Raw genomic sequence first — 18897 nt, forward strand, 5'->3', positions numbered from 1 at the left:
ATTTTCTTTGCGTTGCCGTAGTTGTTCGGCTCAAAAATAAAAGGGGATATATCTGACAGTAAAAGCTAACATTTTATGGCAAAGAAATGCTAATCTATTTTGTTTGAAAATGTTATAATATTGCTTTAAGTCACAAAATGATCGGATATAACTTAACAAGTGCAGACAAATCAGGCAATAAAGATGTACTGCATTTTGTCTTCATGGGTTAAGTAAAGACGTGATGGAAGTATGAGAGTTTGAAAGAGCAATCAGTTGGTCGGTGGAATTTAGAGATGATTGAACTTCGGACCTCCGATTGCATTTGGAATTATTTGTATTGACCGTCTATGCACAGAGGGCGGGAGAAAGGGTAGATTCATTAAATGAAGTATGATATCTGTACTTAAGTGGGCATTGGGTTAGATATTACACTTTTTTATTGTTTTTAACAATGTGATTATTTTAAATTAACCACGGATTTAGAGTCCATATCCCTTCAAGTACTGTCACTAGCAAACATAAATATATGCATTTTACTGTAGGAACCTATGGTGGGCTTAATGTTTGATCGGCATAAGGAGGTTGGTTAAAATTGTTGACACTAAAAATGAGCGCAAAGAAATATTTAGCACTATTATAATGATACCGTTTTATTCTTCATTTTATAAGCGCTGTTTGGTTTGATTAAAGGTGCGAGAGGTTGCGGGTTCGAACCCTGACGGTGCCTAGTATGCTCTCGTGAAAAATTGAGTCAGCTTGAAATTCCCCTGGACAAGGAACTCACTGCTAATTGTCTCGTTGTAACTCGTAGAAAACTCGGGGAGCTGATCCTGGTTGCGAAGGTTATTTGCCGGGGTTATTTGTGGAATGTCTAGGGTGTGCGCTCTTAATATAGCAGCAAAGTTCCTGAATTGTTGTTAAATGGTTTATGGAATGATGTGGGGCCGTTAGTAGTGGTCAGCGACAACCTGTAAAGTGCGCTGAGGCTTGTGGATCAACATCTAGGCGTTGTGCCTGTGCGTAGCGCACTATAAATCACTGCGATTTTCTGAGTTGTAACCATGTTAATAAAATGAAAATACTAGTTATGACAACTACAATGATGACGTCCACAGAACAATAGAACAATGAACAATTAAACAATCACGCTTCATTGCATTAACTTGTTTGAATTTACCTCACTAAGGGACCGATCGTTATTTACGGCAGGGGGGGGGAATGGGTGTTTTGGCAAAAATATCGACAAACAATCCCCCCTCGCGTCCGCTCAAAATTTTCGCGTTCCCCCTTGTTTTCCCAATTTTCTCCATTTAAAATTTAACAATACCCCCTCCTGGTTCAACTAAAAATTTCAGGTTCCCCCCTCAATACCACACAAAAATTTCGTGTTCCCCCTAAATTTACCCATTCCCCCCTGCCATAAATAACGATCGCTCCCTAACCAAAAATATTCCATATAAACAATTATCACCGAACAAGAAACGGCGGGATATCGTGAAATCAGTAAACAGTTTACTGCACAAGAGTCAAATTAACGATCCACCCATAAAAATATTTGGCAATTATTATTTTCTGTCAGTAAGAATATTACCAGCGAAGCAATGGCATATAATGGAAATCGTAAGGTAAGAAAAATTGATTTAATTGTACACTTAAAGTTTGATACAATTTAGGAATGAAAGTCATTTCATTTAGCAACAGTATGAAAATTCTATATCAATACATAATTTTGTAAAATTTAATAAAACAAAGAAACCATTTTCGAATTACCACAGTCGGTTATAATCGATAATATCGATAGTGTCTACTGCCTTAATCGGTAAGTGGGGGTGTGTTCATGTGTGTGGATTTATGGCAAAATTAGTTTAAAAATCCAAATATTCATGTTCAATTTAGTTGCAACTTTTGAGAATTTGAACTTAAAAGGGCATTTCGTGATCCATAGCCTCATCCCCCCACTTTTCTCAAAAAAAGTTGAGATTTTTATATCACTGGAAACCTCTGGCTACATAATGTTTGTGTACAAAATATTTCTTGCAGATTAATTCGTTTAGCAAAGATATCGTGAAATTTGAATTTCGTTCTGGTGCACCAGAACGAAATTACAACGCATTGTCTATGGAGCAGTGTAATACACATAATCATGCATAACTCGCGAACGCAAAATCGGAATCAACTGAAATTTTGGGAATAGGTTTTTTCGTGGATATCTAATAAAAAATGACATAAATAGAGGATGCTAGGATCACGAAATACTCCTTTAAGGTTAAATACAAGGTTTTCAAGGCTTGATTCCAGAGGGGCGTAAGTTAATAATGGAAACAGCCATGCAGAAAAGAATGAACTCATGCGTACAATAGTGTATCAATCTGAAATTAACTAGGGCCACGGACAAACCGCGGCTCGTGAGTCATCCTATAGGCCCTATGTTGCAGGGATAGGGAGGGGGCGACCATGATAGGGCCATATGGGCTGATGGGGGGGGGGGTTGATTGTGTGCAGCTGTTTTCGGCAATTTTCCTCTGGATTTTCTAAATTTTCAATTTTCAAAATTATCCTGGCCTATCTGTCGTGAAATAAATCAATGCTTCTATATGCTATAATAGGCCTAGTAGGCCTATTTATACCCTGATTATGCAATATATAGGCCTATAACAATAACTACAACAACAATAACAAAACCAACAACTAATATTTTGTTATAAACTAATTTGTAAAAATATATTCATAGGCCGCGCGCCGCGCCTATTAGACTAGTAGCCTATAGCCTAAAAATTCGTCAATTATATAATGAAAAAAAACGGGCAAAAACAATCAATCGCTGCAGTCAGAAAGAAAGAAACGAACAAGAAAAAAGAACAAAAAAGTGAGAGAAAAATAAAATAAAATAAATGGAATGGACCACATAGGGACTCGAACATGTACCAAAGTTTTCCAGCTCAAAACTATAGTATTATAAAGTCGATCGTGAGCCCGGCGCGCTAACCGATTGAGCCACTTGGGGATACATGAAATTGATCGATAGTGCATAACAGGCTCTTATGATAAACAAGCTCATTACCGCTGTAAATGTCGGAGGTATCGATGGCGAAAAACCTCGTTTTTTGCAAAAGTAGCTTAAATTTGGAGTGAAATTCAAATGGTAAAGTAAGCGACAGACATTTGAGAAATAATGTAGGCAGTTAGAAATCAAAATTAACGTTCCACAATCCAGATATCGATAATGTAACATAACAGTGTTTTGTGGTACAAGATTCTCGAAAATTGTTCCCAAAAACGGGCTAATAAAATTTAATCGGTACTGTATTTGGTTCTTCCCCATGGCAACATTATTTCTTTGGTCGATTTGTAGTACAATACAAAAAAGGAAAAAACAATCACTCGGTGTGGTTTTATACGGAGCGAACATTTGAAAAAAACTGCATGGAACGCGTTTTTGATCTTGTGAACATGGTGCGTAAAAATGATTTAAACGAAGGATTTTCAAACGGATTCTAAAAATTTGTATAAACACACAAAATAATGTAAAGATACATCCATGCACCAACATTTGACTCACTGCGATATTTGATTGCTGAGAAAACGCGGTTTTAGAGAACAACTTTATACGTCTTTTATACGTTTTTTATACGTTTCTTCGTGTAACCTTAAGGAAAATTATAGGGTGGTTTCAATCAGTGTTGTTTCTATGAAAAAAAATATTTTGAAGTATTATTTTGTGCATAAAACATAATATTTTTACAGGATTTTTCAAATACAAAATAAAGAACAGACAAACGCGATAAAATTACTTGAAAAGGAAAATTCACGCACCTATACAGGAAACGTGCATAAATCTGTCAGAACTTGATCACTCTTTCTCTCACAGTGGCCACGGGATCCAGTGTACGAATATACCACACCAACTGGTCGAACTGGTAGTCGAAAATTCACCAATTCTTATAGGTACAATGTAAATCAATACTCGGATCTTCGCGGATCCCCTGGATATGCCTGGTCTGGTAAACCCGCTCCGTCATCACCATCGTATGGAGTACTTCGTAACAGAATAATTTGTGGTATTGGAAGTGTTGTTGCTCTGGTTTTGCTACTAGCAGCTGCGATTGGAATCTTATTTGTTTGTAAGTATTATGGCAATAAAAACAATATGTATCTGGCTAACTGTAATCGTAAAGATATGCCTAATCGCGCACATCGTCAACACCAGGTCAATAATTATAGAAATACGTCGTGTAGCGAATCACGTGGAAATGTAAACGCACCATCAAGCGCTAGTTTATAACATCAAGCATCAGATAACAAATAAACTGAATTTAGATTCACCTATAAGGATGTTTTTTCCATTCCGTTTAACAGAGTCATAATCCTATTGAGTACCAGGACTATTGAAGCTTGCACTTTCTCACTGTGTCTATAGAATTGACAGCCACAGACCACACATAGTTACATTCATACAATACATACAAGGGCTTATGATTTGAAAAGACCGCCACTTGAGATGATTTTATTCATAGCTATAATAATTGGAAAAAGAAATACATGTAGCAGCGTTAAACTACGGTATTTGTTCTACCCATTGGCCTCATGAAAGAAGACTACATGTATGATGGTGATGGTGGTGCATATTCTTTTTATATGTCAATGTGTGGTTAAATCTCAAATCCTTGAATATATCCCGTTATTTTTTGTAAAAACCTATTGTTGGACTTGCAGTTGAATATATGTGTTGAAAGAATATGATAATCTCTTGTCAGTGGATTGCACTTCCAGTCTGCGTATTGAAAACAAAAACTGACAAAAGCAATGAGCATGCGCAGATCGTAAAAATTAGTAATTGCAGCTAGGATTCAGAAAATGTACAGTTTGACTCCAAATTTACCCCCACGCAATAAACCTACTGCTGTAAAGGTAAAAAAAAAGTTAATGTTAAAAATTATTTGATGAAGTAATGTCCAGCGTTTTCAAACATCTTTGTATTATTTGGCCTAGTTGGTTTTCAGAATAATGATATCGCCAGCACAGAATTGCCACCAATCACTCAACAAATAACAACAACCAAACCAAATGATCAGAAAACGACAATTACTACGACACCATCTCCTGTTGTTTCGACAGAAAAAGGTATTAGTATTTTGTGTGGAAATATAAGGAGAAACACAAGTTACCAAACATGTGTTTCTTGTAGGTGCAGCGGCGTATCGTGAGTCATCCGGGGAGGAGGAGGGGGGGGCAGATGGAAGCACAAACTGTTTTTCGGCAATTTTCCTATGGGATTCTCTAACTAAATTTTCAAATCCATTGGGGCCACGGGTTGCACGTTCAGCCACTCTGTAGGTGTGTACACATCTTATATTGTTGCATTAGTGGATGAATATCATGTAAATATAATGTATCACTATCATGTATAATATTGTACAAATATTACACATTTTATTGGTGAAAATGGTTTGCAAAAGTAGCCATAATGTGAACAAATTATATCTTTTGGGAAAAACACAGACACTGGTTATCAATAACAAGTGTACTCATTGTTACTGATTTTATCTTGCTTTTGAACAAATTGGGAAAATATGAGATTTTTTATGTAGTTTGGTCATGAAAATACATTTATTTCTGGATTTCCTTGAAGGAAACAATTGAAAACGCTAAATTTACTACAAAACTAAATATGCGAGCCGGGATATACGCACGGCCTATAGGAAACAAACCCTATAGAGTTATTTCATAATAATTCCCTATGGTAATGCATGAAATACATATTTATGGAATAAAAACTTAGCAGGGTTTTATTTTGAATGTCAGTGAGCCGAGATAATTAAATCACGATTTCTATAATTTCTTTGTTTGCACAAGTTTTTGTTGTTTGTTCTAACTATCTAATTATTATCGGAGCAAGGATAGGTTTCCACCAAAAAAAAACACACTTGGGTTGAATAAAAGCGTAAAATACAAAAATTCCCTTTTTCATATTTAATTGGGGGCCATCTTGGATTGTTAGGTGTTGGATTTCAAAAGAGTCCAGGTACAAATCTAAACATGCTAAAAACCTACTTATTAAAAAAAAAGAAATATAATAAACTCTCTCTTTCTAAGGTCACATTGCATACACGTATGCAGGTGTGGTTCGTATGATAGTATGCCATCGAATGCGGTCAGCGGCAGCCCTGGTAGCCTCAGTGATACTCAGGCCAGTGATAATTTTGATGTCGTCAAGCCAGCTCGCAGCAGGTCTGCCTCCCTTGTGTTTTCCCTCAACCATTCCTTGGACAATGGTCTTCTGAACTCCAAGCTCTTGAAGAACCCACTCATTTGTTTTCCTCGCAGTCCATGGAATCCTCAGGATTCGTCGATAGCACCACAGCTCAAAAGAATCCAGTCTCTTCCTGTCAGATAATTTCATCGTACAGGATTCAGATCCATATGATGCCACAACAAATGCTGTTGATTTCAGCAAACGAACCTTGAGGGATGAAGGAAGTTTACTTTTCCACAGTTTGATGAAACCCAGAAATTCTCTCTAAGGAAACGTTTGCCTCTGTATCATTTCGTCCTGCGTCTACAATAATGACTTTCGTCTTCTTTGTGTTCAAGATCAGTCCCCTCTGTTCACTTACCGATTTTATTGCTTTCAATATATCCATCAATTCCTCTTTGCTACTGCAAACCGGGGTTGTGTCGTCTGCATATCTGAGATTTGTGATCCGCTGACCACCTATGGTAACACCTCCGAAGTCTTCCAAAACATCTCTCATGATGCTCTCAGCATAGATGTTGAAGAGCTGAGGAGACAAAATGCATCCTTGTCTCACACCTCTGTCAATTTGGAACCACTCTGAGTCACCTCTACTCGTCCTGACTGAAGATTCCTGATCCTGGTATAGCGTACTGATGAGCTTCACCACATGACCGGGGGATCCCATATCCCCCATGATGTTCCATAGGTCTTGATGGTTGACACAGTCAAATGCCTTGCTGTAATCGATGAAACAAAGGTAGAGTGGAATGGAATGTCCTCTGCATTTTTCAATGATATTTCGCATATTGACATTTTGATCCCTGGTGCCTCTTCCTGCTCTAAACCCGGCCTGTCCGTCTGCTATCTCAGTCTCGAGCCTCTGTATCATTCTGTTGTTGATGATCTTGAGAAGGATCTTGCTGGCGTGACTGATTAGGCTGATGGTTCGGTGGTTTGAGCACTCTTTTATATTTCCTTTCTTTGGTATTGGGATAAATAGGCCTACTGCTCTCTTCCAGTCCTTAGGCCATTCCGCATCCCTCCAGAATTTGTCACATAGCTTCCACATGATGATCACACCTTGCTCACCAGAGGCCTTCCACAGTTCACCTGGAATCTCATCACAGCCTGGTGATTTCCCATTTTTTTAATCTCTTTCATTGATTTACGAACTTCATCCAGTAGGGGTGGTGGTTCAGGGTCAATTTCACCTGAATCATTGATGGCGGGTTCCTCCTCTGCTTTCTGTTCATAAAGCTCAGTGCAGTATTCTGCCCATCGGGTCTTGATGTCTTCGCTCTCTGTAAGCGTGGTACCATTTCTATCATTTATAACATCAGATTTTGCCGAAGTTTTTTGAGTCAGTTCCTTATAACCAAAGCAAACACCTTCTTGGAGTCGTTTCCTGTTTTTTCCATATCCTCACATTTCCTTTCAACAAAGTCTCGTTGATCAGCTCTGACTGCTTTTGTTACTTCTCTGTGTTGTTTCCACCATTCTGGCAAATCTCCTCTTTTTATGGCTTCCTGTCTCATATCAGCAAGCTCCATTGTATTCTTAGATATCCAGGTCTGCTTCTTTTTCTTTGTGATGTTTTCTTATATAATAAACAAACTTAATAAATCAAATTATAGAGGCCGGTGCCACTCCCCCGTAGTTACGCCACTGAGCTTTAGTGCTATCAGATAGATGCAAAGAGAAAGACCAATCCCATTGAAGATATCTTGGCCTTCCCAGAATAATTGTCAGCATGTTACACCACTTCAAGCAATCAAATGACACTCCTGTTTTTTTGCACAGGCTCCCCGTAAAACATGCTGTAAGGGTTTGTTAGTCAATAAAATACCATAATTTGCAATATTAGCATGTGCTGTGTTCATTGAGATACTGTTTAATTAAGACCCATGTTGAGCTGCGTATAAAGCACAGAAATGCATTATGGGAAGGGTAAGATATCTTCTCTGTGCCAATCCCGACAAAGCAGAAATCATTACCCTAACAAGAATGGTCTTAACCCTGGAATTATGGAAACTTTCGAGCCTCATATATTGGTCTAAAGAATATAAACGTATACATTTTTAGAATGGCAATGACTTGATGAATTCATTTGTGAGGTAAAATTTGGGCCAAAATGCTCATGAGCATTTTGGAGAAAATCTATAAAAAACCGTGTTTTTTTTGCCCAATTTAAAAATTAATAAAAATAATTTTTTGGTTGGATTTTCTCCAACAATGAGCATTTGGCCCCCAAATTTGACCTCACAGAGATGAATTTATCAAGTCTTTGATATTCTTAATATGAATACTCTTATATATTTTAGACCAATAATTTAACAGTTACGAGGTCCGAAGGTTTCCATAATTCCAGGGTTTAGACCCCCCTTATATTCACAAAATGATTAATTCATTGTAGGTTATAAGGCAATTCCGAATTCTATAACTTTCGGGGAATATGACGGTGAAATTTTAGAATATGACCCTGCGGATTACAACCGATTACATGCTGTGATTATGGCTGAGGTATGTATGTAGGAGAACAGAAAATACTTTGAAAAAACAATATCTTTTCAGCACCTTTCATTTTCTATCTACGAAATGCATACAAATGACAATAATTTTGTGGGAAGTGCATGTGCATGTGATGTAAAGAAACAAAGACAAAATACATGTTGCCCCAATCTAATAGTTGTCAAAATAGTTTACGGTACTATGTAATATATCAGTTAATAGTTTACGGTGCTATATTTATATGTATTGATGATAGTTTATAACGTGCGTAACAAATTGTTTGGAAATTTTTGGTTCGAACCCCCCCCTTTTTTTTTTTAGAAGGAAAAATATATGCACTCTTTTCATTCAAATACGTATATTAATGTGTTGGATGTCATATCACAGTTGCAGAATACATACAGTCCTTTGCCTGGGTACCAAGATGTCGTTATCGATGGTCTTTTTCCAGGGAGTGGTGTTATTGTACCTCACCAAGTTCACCTTGATAATGACTCACCTGTTACTCAATATGGAGTTGCGGCATACCTGGACGCCAACATTAATCACGACTGTACTTTGGGGGCATCGAGTCTTGTAGTCTGGCCTTGTATGCCTAATACAATGACCACAGAATCTCCAGGTTGGTGAAGAGTATCTCTTTACACAAAGCATATTTCAGTTACTGTCCATTTTCCTATACACAATACACAGTGCTCTCACCATTGACGTGTGACCTCTACAAACAGTGTATGTTAGAGGTATAGGGCATTGTCTAATCAACGTCGCTGTGTAAAAACTAACCGGCCAATATTTTTGGTACTCTCTGAAATTCTAGAAAATATAGTTTTGTAACATGTCCTAAATTGTTATCTAATTTAGAATGATGTTTGGAAATATTCGTACTTTTGTGTTTTAGTAAGGAAGGTCACGGCATGGCCTGCACAATTCCATGTGTAAATCGAATGCAACTTTTAGTGACTATCATTCATTTTGTGGACCGCTCTCTTCCGAAGGGCACTAAAACTAAACTACTTCAAGGATATGTTTTGTACTTGCTGTCAATCAAGAATAATGTATACGTTACATGTAGGCTAAAAACTGAGTAGGTGGGGCATCTGCAAATGGTCGTACCTCCCTGATATGTAAATGACAGATAACAGCAAAAACAACTCCTAAATCTGTCGATAACTTTGGTCAGTGGAGAGAGGCGGGGGATTTTAAGTGGGTGATTATTGATTGGCAAGTGACATATTTTGGGCATAAGTGCAGCCCACTATTCAATGTAGAGGATGCACTATACTTTATCGATTGATTTTGCTGGAGTAATTTCCTGTTAACCAGCTTTTTAAACCTGGTTAACAGGAAATTACTTAAAAGTACTGTAAAGGTCGAATCATGTTTGCTGTGCAGCATAACTGCACTATACACAAAGTAAAATATTATCGTCTTAGTGGAGCTATCGAAGACGCTATAGGAATACATGATGAACATAACATCCATAAAAATCGTTTCTGAATTATCTTTAAACATGACGAGCATTAGAGTTTGACTCTGGATGCAGTTTAAAGATCATATGAACCTATTATTATTATTATTATTGCTCGAATTGATTTGTATAATTTCTCATTATGCACTCATTAAGCACTGTTGTTTCCAGTAAATTTCCTATACAACCCACTTTTTGAAATGTTGCCAAGCGTAAATTGGAATCTTACGTGGGCGACCACCCATTGGGCGTTCAAGAAATACAGTCAGGGTTTTGCGCCTTCCTTTCGGAAATCTGAGTGAGGCACACGGCAGGGTGGCTCTCTGACTCCACACGTTTCCATGAGCTTCCATGCGACCTCCTGGGATGCGTATCCGTAATAGAAAGTGAAAGTGTCTACACGGCACTCGAATCCGCATCCGGAAAATCATCGTGTTGTGAGCGATTTTCTAGTAAGTGGATTACAGGGCGTATGCACAGTAGCGTAGCGAGAGGAAGGTGGGTGGGGGGGCGGTGCCAACAGCTCATCATAGCCGTCGGTACATCTTAGGCCGTCGGTTCACGACAGCTCTTTGGCGGGTCAACAAATGGCAATAATTTTGTGTGAAGTGCATGTGTATGTGAAGACAAAATACATTTGTCCCAATCTAATCAGCCTGTTTACGTTGCTATATAAGTTAATAGTTAATACGGTGCTGTATAGTAATATTCAAGTTAAAATATAATTTATAAATGTGCGTTAAAATTGTTTGGAACATTATGGTACGAATACCTATGCCATTTTTAGATTCTTGACCGCACTAGGGCCAAAATAATTGTGGTCAACAATTCACAACTTCCGTCGTCAAAAAAATATATATACACGCTCTTGTTTAGTTGTATTTGTCATTTTTATAGGATACTAATTGTGTCAATTCTGTCATGTAACGCAAGTAACATACCCAGTTATTACCCAGAAAGTAATCATCTCGCATTTGTCTTTTTAGCTCCGGCGTGGACTGCGTGGGATGAGTGGGGAGACTGCCCAACAACTTGTGGTCAATCACAGCAAATCCGCAATAGATATTGCAGAACTAACACTGGTGTGGTCGCTGTCAGCTGTATAGGATCGGATACGGAACCGAGAACTTGTGTTAACACTATACCTTGCTGTACGTTAAATAATTATTCAGAAATGTGCCAATAACAATAACATCTAAGTAACTTCAACGTCATCAAAGATTCTAAATAGAAACCTTTGAATTAGTCATGTAACAAGTAGAATTAAGACGAAGTCGCTTGAATTAAATATTGTAATATTTACTGAAGAAAACGCCCTCAATGTTTTTTTGAAATTCTGATTTTTATAGGCGATGTCCGAGATTTTAAATAAAACGACCAAGTACATCGTTTAATTATTACAATCGAAATATTAGTCGAAAGCGTACACGATATTCATAACACCTTTCTGGAGCGCGGGGATGTCATAACACAATAAACAAAATGGCTGCCCTCGGTCACGATCGCCTGAGTGACATAGGCAAAACATGCGCTGGTATTATATAGCGATACTCATTAAAACGGCTATGACAGTGTTAATTTATATTTTGTGACAAGAAATGCAATTCTATTTCTTATGGAAATGTTACATTAATGACTTTAATAGGGTTACGTCAACTAAGTCAGTATCGCTAGTCCTAAGGTTTAAACCAAAAACACAACCCTAACCTATAAATTGCGACCACTTTTCGTTTTTCGGGACAAGCGACGCTTATTTTTTTTTAACTTGTGGATTTTATTTTCGGACTAACAAACCTTAGGACAAACAAACCATGTTCCCGTTTAATATTTAACATTATGATCAGTGTTATTCACTTCTAAGCATATTGCATTCACCCATGCTGCACCCTACTAAATTGTATTTGCGTGTGTTTTCGTGTTGCAGTGAATATAGGAGAATGGGGCCAATGGGGAGTGTGTTCTGCATCATGCAATGGTGGTGCGCAGACACGACGTAGAACATGTGGAACTGAGGATTGTCCTGGAGGAAATGATCAGATGCAGATGTGCAATGCCCAGACATGTCCGCAAGGTTAGCGAACAGGCATAAAGATCGAGAGAGATAGGGATAACATTTCTACGGTTTCTAGTATTTCTGGCTTCATCGAAATTTTGAATTGAAAGTTTTTATACATTCGTCCACCCATCCATTCTCCAAACAGGTTACGGCTTTAATGGCAAAACCCGTTCCCCTCACCTCCCCCTTTGCGGTCCTTGCACAGTTGCATGATCGATTGCCTAGTGCACTTCCCTGGATGATGTCCATGATTTAGGTCATACAATCCGTACAAAACTCGTCAAAATGGTGAGAAAGTACATGTCAAATTCACATACACCCCACACGCACCCCCTATCACAACATACACACCCACATAAGGGGATTTGCCATTTGGTCTAATACCATTTTGTCTCATATCCATTTCGTCTATATCCATTGAATCTAAACCCGTTAGGTCTATATCCAGTATGTTCAATAATCATTTGGTCCTATAACCATTTGGTCCGATTACCATTTGGTCCATAACCATTTGGTCTAATACCCAATAAGTCTAAAACCATTTAGTCTAACAACCATTTAGTCTAATACCCATTTGGTCTATAACCAATAAGTCTAACAGGCATTTGGTCTAATACCCATTTGGTCTACAAACCATTTGGTCTAACAAGCCATTTGGTCTACTAGCCAATTGGTCTACTAACCGATTGGTCTATTAGCACGTGTGAGGCTGCCTAGGCGCAATAACGCTATTACACATACTGTGAGTGTGAGGTGAGTGTCCAGAGTCGCCGTGGCCGGGTACCGTGGTCTTAAAGGAGCGAGTTTCATAATCGGCACACAGGTCTACGGGCTGACATGTATTATCTACACATCCATATGCAAATGACAACAACATGAAAACCCAATTTGTTTTTAATGTTGGAATGGCAATACTGGCAAATGCCCTGCACCCGTGGCACCCCCAGTGATACATGATGAGCCTATTATCATATTAACCTTACAAAGACCGTGGTCTTCATTTTTTTGGATATATCAATAAACAATAATAATTCCACTAAGAATGCATAAGATTTGATACATGTAGTACGTTGGTTTACATGTGCTCATCTCATTTTATGTATTTTCAGCCCGTAACCAGTAGTAGACGAAATGGCAATATTTTTAGACGAATTGGCAAATAGACGAAATGGTATTAGACTAAATGGTTATTAAACCATAGGAATATTGGACCTAACGGTTATTAGACCAAATGGTTATTAGACCAAATAGTTATTAAAAAGATATTAGACCAAATGTTTATTAGACTATCTGGTTAGATCAAACAATATTAGACTAAATGGACATTAGACTATATGATTATTAGACTAAATGGCAATTAGCCTTTCTGGTAATAGACCAATATTGAATATAGACGAAACTGGAATTAGACCAAATGGTATTAGACCAAATGGCAATAGACCTCCCATATTATAGAAAAGTGAATTGAAGAACTATGTTCTATAAATAGCTGTACACTTTGATTTATAATGTTCATGTAAATATTTCACAACTCGGTTGTTAGGGTCATTGTAAAAGCACGACACAGGTATAGGCATATAAGAAAAATACAATTGTATCCAAGCTCACCAATGATGTAAGAAATACAGGAAGAGTGCCTTGGTTACTTTACCAGGCCCGTGAATTATAATGTGACAGATTTAATATAGCGCGCAAATTAGAAGACCCCTAACATTGCCTAAGCGCTAAAAATAGCTACAAGTACAAATATCTAAAAATAAACCGACGTAAAGACGACGAAACAATTATATTAATACCGCAGGAGGTGAAATAATAAACCATATTTGTTATTCTTTTTGTTAGGCAAACCCAATAAAATTATTACTCCCGAATCTAAGCTTTCGTCATCTTGGCTGATGGCTTAATCCCATGATCTGGTTCACTGCTTCTTCCGCGAAACTTGGTTGCTCACGGCGCATCTTCGTTACCTGGAAGTGGTATTGATTTTCGCAGTGGGCCATATAGGCCTACATGATATATTCTAGAAAGTATACCTTATCATCACGGAGAATCAGCGCGGCGATCCCAATCAGAAAAGGGCAAGAATTCCCTCAACCGTTATGATAGGGCATACTTTCTAGATCCCGTATATGACCGACTGCTAAAATCAATACCGCTTCAGGGTTACGAGGATGCGTCGTCCTGCAAGAAGCAGTGGACCAGATCATCTGAAATCAAGCCATCTGCCAAGATGGCGAAATCTTAGATTCGTGAGTAGTAATTGTATTGGATTTGCCTAATAAAAACTATCCCACTCAAATGAATCTTTTCAACAAAGCACATCATTTAAAATAATACAAATACATAATGTTATATTTGAATATACACCAAGTTGCAAACATTATTAAAGAACTTTCAAAATAGTCTGATTTGGACTGATTGCATCAAATCGTGTTGCTTTGTATTCAAATGCATCAGAAATATATTGTTACGCAATTTCGTAACATGTAATACATATACGACTTCGTATTTATGTTTTACTCAGGATCTTGGAGTCAGTGGGAAGCATGGGGAGATTGCAGCCTAGAATGTGGTGGAGGTCAGAGGTCAAGAACTAGAACGTGTGAAGGTGGCGGATCCTGTTCCTCTGGAACGTCGACTCAAACTCAAAATTGCAACGCACAACCTTGTGGTATGATTACTGGTGATGGGAAATACTGTTTTTCATGATAGTTTAAAATAGAGAGGATGCGAACAAATGAAACCAGACATTGATGCCACATTCTTTTTGTTTCTTCTTTGACCTGCCGAAATTCCCTGTTGAATGGACAGTGTCCAATGCCCCTTATAGCCTTTGCAGCCTTGACTTGGAGCGATTGAGTTTAAGCGCGTTGACTACGCGAAATCTTCTCGCGCGTTGTCTACGCGAAATCATGAGATCGAGCCAACCAAACCACAGCGTCCACGAAATCTTGTTGTTTCTAGCCAGTCATATTGTATGTTGTTATTTTTGAAGATCAACTGTGATTTCTATGATATTTTATCTCTTGCAGTTTCAATCGGATTTACCGTGGATCAGTTGTCGGTCAATGAAGACGTTGGAAGTATTACGCTTACCCTTTCAAATTCTGGCCCTCCTGGTACTGTTAGTAAGTATCAGTATGGTACTATAGTAACATATTAAATATCGTGATACTTCTTACCAATCAATAATTTGATCTATAAGCAACATTATTATCAGCTAGAAGACAGTATCACAAATGGGCTCCTAATTAAGGGTCAATATAATATCTCGACGCTTTGACTTTTTCCCCGCAACATTTTCCTCTTTGCTGCACTGGTGAAAATGTGTGTTTTTACGATTTTTTTTTTCATTTAATGCAACTTACCGTTTTTAACTGGAAATATATTGTTATTGTACAGGAAATTTGGTAAATAAAAACCAGAAAGGTCATGTAAGAATAGAAACATTCTGTAAGAAACAAAAAGACATACCAAAAAAAAAAAAAAAAAACCCACCCAAAACATTCTGTAAAATATCGGGCAATTGCTGAGTAGTAAACAGGGCTGTAGGGACCATTTCAAGGTCACATGTTCATGAGGTCAAAGGTCAACTTGTTTGGGGGGCATTAAACCTTGAAACTTCAGACATTCATCCTTGAAACTTCGGATATTCGACGTCGAATCTTCGGACATAAGGGACCATTTCAAGATCACACGATCACAGGGTCAAGGGTCAACCGGAAGTGGTCAAAGGTCAAACGGAAATGGTCAAAGATCAGCCGGAAGTGGTCAAAGTTCCCTTACTAAAATCGATACGAACAAATCTTCAGAATCTGCGTGTTGAAGGTCGCGCTGTTGACCCTAATTCGTTTTGCCAAGTGTGCTCAAGAATCTAAAAAGTGTATATGGGAAGGGGGTGGGGTATATTGGTGTGGGGGTGTGTGGGGTGTGTTGGGGATGTGGAGAGTTGCCAAGTGCGCTAAAAAATAGGAAAAGGGGGGAGACATGCACGGTTGATAGTATTAACTTATGTAGCAACGTAAACAGGCAGATTAGATTGGGGGCATCATGTACTTTCTTCACATGCACACCCAGTTCACACAAAATTATTGTATACACCCACCCCCCTACGCCACAAAAGGAGCTAGGCTGTAAATGACACGGAATATCTGGCGTACTTGTGTATAAGAATTATGTAATGCAAAGGTATGAATGAGCACTATTTATCACCAGTCTGTGCAATATCAGGTATTAAAAGTTAATTGTTTTTTAGACATTAATATCTGGATTCTGGACTAAAACTACCAAAGGAGACCAAATAATCAATTACAGGCTGTATCAAAATGATTGGTACCCATCTGTTTTCATGTTTATTGACAAGCCTGCTGCTTCCAAATGCAGCTTTGGATAACAGTAAAATTGCCTCAATGTGTAGTGTACCAATCATTTTGATACACCCTATATCATGTTCTCTAGTCTGCATACTTCTTGAAATTTGTTTAAACAATAGATTTACAAGTCATGGACATAACCACCGACACAGCCGATTATTCACATAGTATTACTACAGTTCAAGTAGATGCAGCATCGACAGAATCGATTACTATCAATATCGTAGACGATTCCATTGCAGAGTTGCCGGAGCAATTTACTGTCAGTATTGATAACAGTGCCGCTGCTATAACGTCAGTGACTATTACCATCACGGACAATGATCGTAAGGGATGTTTCGTAAAGTTATGATGTAAACAAGATTTTAACTCAGTATTGGCTAAGACCATAATATTAACATTTTTTTCCTATTCAGAAGGCATTAACGCTGGCGCATTACTCGGGATAAGCAAAGAACAATTGATTTTAGCCCGTGCGTCACGTGCGTGCGACGCTAGTAAGTAAGCTCGACCGCCGGTTGACCGCCGGTTCCGTCCGGTTATGTCTGGTTTCAATTGTTCGAAACAATCGAAACCGGAAAAAACTGGGCGGAGCCACCAGGTCGAGTTTTAATTTCATCCCTTAATGTTCCAACAATTGAATATATGAATACAAAACCCACCCAAGTCCATACGTTGGCTAAATTGAGTTAAGCATGGGAAATTGTTGCTATACATAGGCCTGTCATATGTATGAAAGAACAACTCAAATTCATCCTCTGTGTCTATTGAGCATGTGAAAAATAGCATGTATGAAAGAACCACCCAATTCCATGATTTGAGTCTTGTAACACATTGATTGAAATCCAGTATATATAAAAGTCCACTTGTAACACAGCAATTCATTGCTAGAGAGTGACTTTTGAAGAAGAAAAAAAGGGTTTAATAAAGGATAGTGTGTGGTTTATATTACATGGCAGAATGCTTATCAACATTATACATACCTGTGTGCTTTATTTTGTATTATCTTACTAGTGGTAATCTCATTCTAACATTGTTGTCTTTGTATATGATTCAAAAAACCACCCAAGTCCAAAATTTAAAATGAACCCCACGAAGTCCCTCAAATGCTCAAATCGTCATACCTAATACAGGTTAATCCACTCATTTGCACGTAAACTTACCATATTGACCAGGTAAATTTAACTGAAGGAATTAAAATGATACACAGGTGTTTCTCTCAAAATCACTTCCCATGGACTTGGGTGGGTTTTGTATTCATGTATTCAATTTTTTACTAGGCCTATACCAAGTCTGAGTCCTGGGATCAAAACAATTAAGGGATTGAAAGCTCATCTGTAGTTTAGTTTTTCTCTTATGGATAATTGGGTATCTTATTACCTATGATTCATCAGATCAGTTTGATCATTCACAGGGTTCAAGTAGAGTACTACAAGAAAGGAAACATTAGATGCTCTCGTCTCTTTCAATTTAAATATTCTATGCAAACTTATATTGTATCTTTTAACAATAATTAGTCCTGAAGTAAGTTGATGAGTTTTGATAAAGTAGTTCGTTGTTTTCCGCATTATTTTCAACTTGCAGCTCAAATTCAGGTTACAACAAGTCCTATTACCGTCACTGAAGGAGTAGATGGTACAGTTACTGTGACACTTGAAAATACTGGCGCAGCAAGTGGTACTGTTGGTAAGTTAGAGAAACTATATACCTTTTATGTACATACACTTATAGGGGTAGGCTTTACGTGTACAGGTAAGAGAGAGCTAGAGAGGATCCGTCATTTGGAGAATCACTATCAGCATGATTATAATGAAAGACAAAGATAAAAAGACTAGTTTGCGTCTGACGTCACTGTCAATCAAATTCTCTACGATCCTTGATTGGCTAATAGCGCGTATTTAAGGAAGGTCGATTCATCTGACTGGTGCCGATCGGAGAAAAGGAATAGCAGTGAATGGCGAAAAATTCGAAAAATTACGTACTCTTACAAGGCAAAAAGCAACTTTTCTAGGCATTGTTGACATGGTGCCTTCACCAAAGAAAGTTTCCTAGTATAAAGACCTAACTTTTGAGATGGTTTGTATGTTTAAAGGTGCAAAATTAACAATAAGGCGCCCGGTTTTACCGCCGTGTTCAGCAGCTCATATCACCACGACACTTGTAAACAAACCGTGCTCGGAGTTTGATTGACAGATGACGTCAGACGCAAACTAGTCTTTTTATCTTTGTCTTTCATTATAGCCGTGGTTTCGTCCACAATACCTAATGTCGGACA

Source organism: Amphiura filiformis, chromosome 1, assembly GCF_039555335.1.
Source record: "Amphiura filiformis chromosome 1, Afil_fr2py, whole genome shotgun sequence".
NCBI classification, from domain to species: domain Eukaryota; kingdom Metazoa; phylum Echinodermata; class Ophiuroidea; order Amphilepidida; family Amphiuridae; genus Amphiura; species Amphiura filiformis.